General features: G+C 35.6%; 1 pseudogene; it reads left to right on the forward strand.

Annotated features, from left to right (window-relative positions):
* The first annotated feature begins 1,238 nt into the window (after positions 1-1,238).
* Positions 1,239-4,379, forward strand: LOC109674890 (vomeronasal type-1 receptor 4-like; annotated as a pseudogene).
* Positions 4,380-5,680: the final 1,301 nt, after the last annotated feature.

The following is a 5,680-nucleotide window of genomic DNA, read 5'->3' on the forward strand; positions in this document are numbered from 1 at the left end:
CATTGCAAACCTGAAACTCAATACCCATGAAACAACTCACCTTATTATTGTCCTCCAGCTCCTGAAAACCATCATCTTGGTGTCTGTATCTAAGTAACTGACAGTCTAGATACTTCATGTAGGGATAAGAGCTTATTGCTCTTCAGTGTCCTCTTAACCATCCATGTTGTAATATGTGTACAAATCTCCTTTCTTTTAAAATAAAATTAATATCTCTTTTTATGTGTATACTACATTGTGTTTATCCATTCATTTATATGATTTATATATCATATAAAATATATATATACATATATATAATGTACATTTTTAAAACTAAAGTCCATGTTTTATTCAGGTTTCCTTAGTTTTTAAACTTTCCCCCCTACATTTTATTAGTACATATTAATTGTACAAAATGGATAGTGTCATTGTGATATTTCCAAACGTGCATACGATACACTTTGATCATATTCACCCTCTATTACTCTTTTATGTTCCTCTCCCCCATTTTAGCCTTCTTGTGATTTTTAAATGGGTTTAATTATGAACTTATTATGCATACAATGTACTTTGAACATATTCTGCCCCCTTGACTTCTCATTTCCCAGCTCCCACTGGTCTCCTTCTCATATGGTCCTATATCTATGCTTATGTCTGTTTTTTTCTTTAGATATAGCATCCACCTATGAAAGAAAACATTGTTACTTATGGTTCTGAATTTAATTTATTTCACCTAACATGACAATCTCCAGTTCCATTCATTTTCTTGCAAATGACATCATTTTGTTCTATTCCATGGCTGAATAATATTCCACACTGAATTTATACCACATTTTCTTCATTTGTCTGTTGATGGGCACATAGGCTGATTTTATAACTTGGATATTGAGAATAGTGCTGAGATAAACATGAGTGTGCAGGTGTCTCTATTTTGTGCTCACACACATTCAGATATATCCCCAAGAGTGGTATAGCAGGATCATATGATTACATCAAATTAAAAAGCTTCTGCAATCAAAGGAAACAATTCCTAGAATGACGAGACTGCCTACAGAGTAGGAAAAAATCTGCCCAGCTGTGAATCACACAAGTGACTATTATACAGAATACATAAAGAACTGAAAAAATTAAACACCCAAAATAAACTAATTAGTAAGTGAACAAATGAATTGAACAAACAGCTCTCAAAAGAAGAGGTAAAAATATACAATACATGAAGAAAATTTCAACCTCATTACTCATAAATGAAACACAAAATGACATTAAGATTGTTTCACCTCAACCAGAATGGTTATAATCAAGAAAACAACAAATGTTTCAAGGATGTAGGGGGAAAAGAAACCTTATACACCACTGGTGAAAGTGTAATTCAGTACAGCCAGTATGGAAATAGTATGGTATTCCCACAAAAACACCCATGTAATACAGCTATATCACTTCTTGTTATATCCCCAAAGATTAAAATCAGATTATTATAAAGATACCTGTATCCAATGTTTATCATGTTTATCATTGCACTATTCCCAATAGCCAGTTTATGGAGTCAGCTTAGGTATCTACCAACTGATGAATGGGTAAAGAAAATGTGGTGTCTACATACACAATGGAGTTTTATTAGTCATAAAGAAGAATGAAATGGCATCTGGTAGAAATTGATGGAACTGGAGTCTGCTATGTTAAATAAAATAAGCATGTCTTACATTTTCTGTCACAGGAATCTAGGGGGGAAAGGAGGACATGAAAGTCAAAGGGGGACTACTACAGATATGGCATAGGAATGGTGGAAGGAGGATAAAAAATAATAATAGTGGGAATAAGTTCATCAAAGTTCATTATATGCATGTATGGAAATGTCATAATGGAACCATTTGTTTTGTACACTTAAGTGCTAATAAAAATAATGTAGAGATTCTCATATAATACCATCTTTAGAGGACCCCATGGTTTAAAAAAATATTTATTTATTTGTTTGTCCTGGTACTGGAGTTTGAACTCAGGGCTTAGTGCTTAATAGACAGGCACTCTACTCTTTGAGCCATATCCCCAGCTGGAAGACCTCATGATTTCATTTGCATTCTTAGAAATTTAAAAATTAAGTGGAAAGTGTACTGAATTTACAGCATATTTTGTACCTGTTTTTCATATCTGAGAATATTATATTTATTATAAGTTTAATTCAGTTAATCGAATTTAACAAATTGCAAAACAAGGTTTGAAAGTGAGTGATAATTTATTTGCTTTATGAATTTATCATATTGACTTCAAATGAGCATTGATTAATAATTGAAGTTTTAGTAATTATGGTCACCTTTTCCTTATTTTAATGGAGATAAACACACTCCCTCAAAATCTTTGTTTGGGACAAGTCTTGGATCTTATCAAAAATATTTTGGAATTGTGTCTGGTGACACATATCTGTAATCCCAGCACTTGAGAGGCTGAGACAGAAGTAGCAGGAGTTCAAATCTTTTCTGTGCTACATAGTGAGACCCCTCATCTGAGAAAAACACAAATATTTTCAATAGAGGGTCATCAAATAAATATCACCAGATCATTCACATCTTACATGTGTGATATATGTATCTCATTCTTAGTAGTAATTCATTGTTTAAAAAAAAGAGACTATACATTGTCATAGCACTCAACATTGCTGTAAATACATGACAGAAACCTCTGGATTAATGGACATAAATTTTAAAATTTGGGAATACTTAAGTGTTTCAATCATTAAAATTTATTAACAGCTAGGGATAAAACTCAGTAGTAGACCACACTTGTCTAGCATGTGTGAACCTCTTCATTTGACCCTCAGCATTGAAACAAAAATTAAACTTCATTAAAAATATACAATTTATCCCAATGAAATGAATATAATATCTGTTCATACAAAAAATAAACGTTTTGAAGAAATTCATCCATGGGAAAGGTGTATAAGTGGCAAACATTGGTTTTCAGCTACTTTAATAAAAGTGTTGCAGGAATCTTGGAACACAAGCCTAAACACTTGGGTTCCATGTATCAGATCTGAACACTTATTCCAGTATACCAAAGAAAGTGGATGATGGAGGTCAGAGAAAGGAGATTTAGGTGATGTGGTACAGGAACACTGCCAGAAGCATCAAGATAACATTTCAATCCCTCCTCCCCTCATGTATGTGTGTTTCAGGTCTAAGTGGGGGAGGAATAAGTAGGTTTAGGGAGAGAGGTTTGCGTAATTTTTAAGTGGTGCCAGTTATGGGTGTGTCCCGGGGCTCATAGGCAGCAGCCAGTGGTGTTCAGGAAACCCTTGGTCTCAGGATTGGTCCTGTAAAAATAAGTCATTGCTGCCTGGCAGATATTAGCTTTGTCTCCTGTCACGGAATGTTTATGCAGCAGTCCTGTCCTTCCTGGATTCCAAGATGGCTGCAAAGTGGCAGCAGGAGAGAATGACTCAGAAAAAGGACACAGATACAAAATGGAGTTTGGGGTGTTTCCCTTTTATCCTTTTAGTTAATTTGTGGACCCAGTTAAGTGTATGTTGCAAAGGTAATACATTGTTACTTTAAATTTCTCTCTTGGGTCTTTTGACCCTAATACATTTCCCTTTTTTTTTTTTTAACAAGGAAGGGGAATGATTCCTAAAAATCTGGGATTTTCCTCTTCTCCCAGATTATAGTAGGGATCCTGGAAAATTCCTCAATTCTACCTCATTATTCCTTCTTTGTGCCAATTGGAAAGGGTTTGATACATAAAGACCTGATTACAAAGCACTTGACATTTGGCAACTCCTTGGCTATTATCTCAAGAGGAATTCTTCAGACAATGGCAGAATTTGAGTTGAAAATTTTACTTGAAGACATTGGGTATAAACTTGTTCTCTACCTTTACAGAGTAGCAAGGGGGATTTCCCTGCATACCACCCGCCTTCTGAGCTGCTTCCAAGCAATTACAGTCAGCCCCAACAACACCAGGTGGATGAAGCTGAAACGCAGAGCCACCAAGTATATTGGTCCCTCCTGTTCACTCAGCTAGCCTGTGCATCTGTTTCTAAACATCACGATTCCTGAGAGTGACTGGCCCTAATAGGAGCAGAAATGCCACTGAGAGATTGGATTTTGGCTATTGGTTGGGATTTGTTTCTGGCACTGTTATAACTCCATTGTACATGTTTTTGCTCTGTTTCACTGATGGTGTGTCTGGGTCTCACGACTGGGGCCAGTGGCTTCGTGGTGAACCTTCTCTACAGGTACAAGAGGCAGGTACAGTATATTCACAGTGACCGTCAGTCCCCTGGAGTCTCCCCAGAGGCCAGAGCCACCCAAACCATTCTGGTCCTGGTATGTACATTTTTCATTGTCTACATACTCCCTTCCATTCTTGCATTTTATTCTTCACTCTTTGGTAGTCCAAGGCTCTGAGTGACAAGCATCTTTGTATTTGTAGAAACATGTTTCCCCACACTTTGCCCCTTTATTCTCATAAAAAATAACCACTCTTTCTCAAGGCTCTATTTTTCTTTTCTGGGGAAAAGATAATTTTCTCTGAATTTTTCTGAAGTTCTGGTGGTTTGTTTTCTCTGGTACATTCATATATTCTTGCATGCATTTTGTAAGTCTAAGCTTCTTTGTGTACCATTCTCTTTTAGGTAATTCAATGGCACCATAAATTAGACAGACACAATCAGTCCAGCCGCTATAGAGGCTGAAACATATTTCAATGATGTTAAGACATGCCTTCGTTTTCATTTTTAAGAAGTTGGAAATAAGGAGGGCTCCCATGTTGAATAGCAGCTTAATCTTACAAGTGGTAAAGCAACAGTTGTGAAATAGATTTTACAGCATGTACCACATTGGCCCTAGTCCTCATGCTTCAGTTGAGCAAGACAAAGACAGAAGAGATTTCCAGATGTCTAGGAATGGAGGCAATTTGAAAATAGCAAGTCTCTGACTGATTCTTACATCACATAAAATGATCAGTAGGGCACTTTATCACAGCACTTTTCTTTCAGAATTTCCTATACAATAATGGGTACTTTTACTGTCGTGTACTTTAGCCATGTATCTAAAAATTATTATATGTCCTAAAAATTATAAGTGATACTAGGTTACATCTAGGTGACAATGAGAAATGCATCCAGTGTAGTTCACCTGCTGTGAAGGCTGAGGGAGCTCCCTGATCACATATTTTTACTCTTGGAAATGAATATTCTACAGTGATTTGCCAAGTGGAAAAGTGTATTCCAAAGAGAAAAAAGTGCTGGGAAGTGGTGTGAGCATTGAGGAAATGGAGAGAAAGGGCTGAGACTGAACGAAGGACAATTTTGTGTTGACATTCCCAACTGAACAGATGCAATAAATGTGAAAAGCAATAATTGAGCTGTCCCATAAACCCAATATAGATAATTTATAAATTTTAAACCATTAGAGCTAAATCTTAGTCTTAGATAAACTACAATACTAAAAGATTCTTCCTGCACAATCAGCAGGAAGATGTAATTTCTCTTTAAAATTAAAGTTTATTTTATTACTAATTTGTTAAAAAAATTTCTTGATGGGGATATTATATGAATGTGCAAAAATGTATTTCATCAACATCCATAGATATGAAACAAATGTTTAAACATGGGGGATTATGCAAAATTTTCTAGGGTTTCCTGTTTCTTCTTATTTGGTAACCCAAAGGCTAAGTCCAGTATTCAAAATCATACTTCAAAACATTT

The sequence above is a fragment of the Castor canadensis genome, chromosome 16 (genome assembly GCF_047511655.1).
Source record: "Castor canadensis chromosome 16, mCasCan1.hap1v2, whole genome shotgun sequence".
NCBI lineage: Eukaryota > Metazoa > Chordata > Mammalia > Rodentia > Castoridae > Castor > Castor canadensis.